This window comes from Macaca nemestrina, chromosome 1, assembly GCF_043159975.1.
Source record: "Macaca nemestrina isolate mMacNem1 chromosome 1, mMacNem.hap1, whole genome shotgun sequence".
Lineage (NCBI taxonomy): Eukaryota > Metazoa > Chordata > Mammalia > Primates > Cercopithecidae > Macaca > Macaca nemestrina.
Window position 1 is genome coordinate 96,872,975 of NC_092125.1, and position 334 is coordinate 96,873,308.

The following is a 334-nucleotide window of genomic DNA, read 5'->3' on the forward strand; positions in this document are numbered from 1 at the left end:
AGGTGCCTGGCTGCCCCAAGATCCCGGCTCAGCCCTGCCGGCTGGCTTTCAGCCGGCACTGCCAGGCCAGTGCTGCAGGGCTCGGATCAGGGACCCTTGAGATGCTCGCCCGCAGCCGTCCCCCGGCTCCCGAGCTTCCAAGCTTCCACTACGTCAGATCTGCTTCCAAGAAGGAGTGCTCAGAGGCGTCAGAGCCCAGGGCCCCCAATCATGGGATGCTGTCCGGTACTCCGCCCTGTCGGGGAGGTATTCTTTTGGATTCCTGGCCACTCAGGAGCTCCTGAGAAGCCCCCTCTTGCCCGACCCACCCAGAGTCATCAAGGCTGGCCAAGGA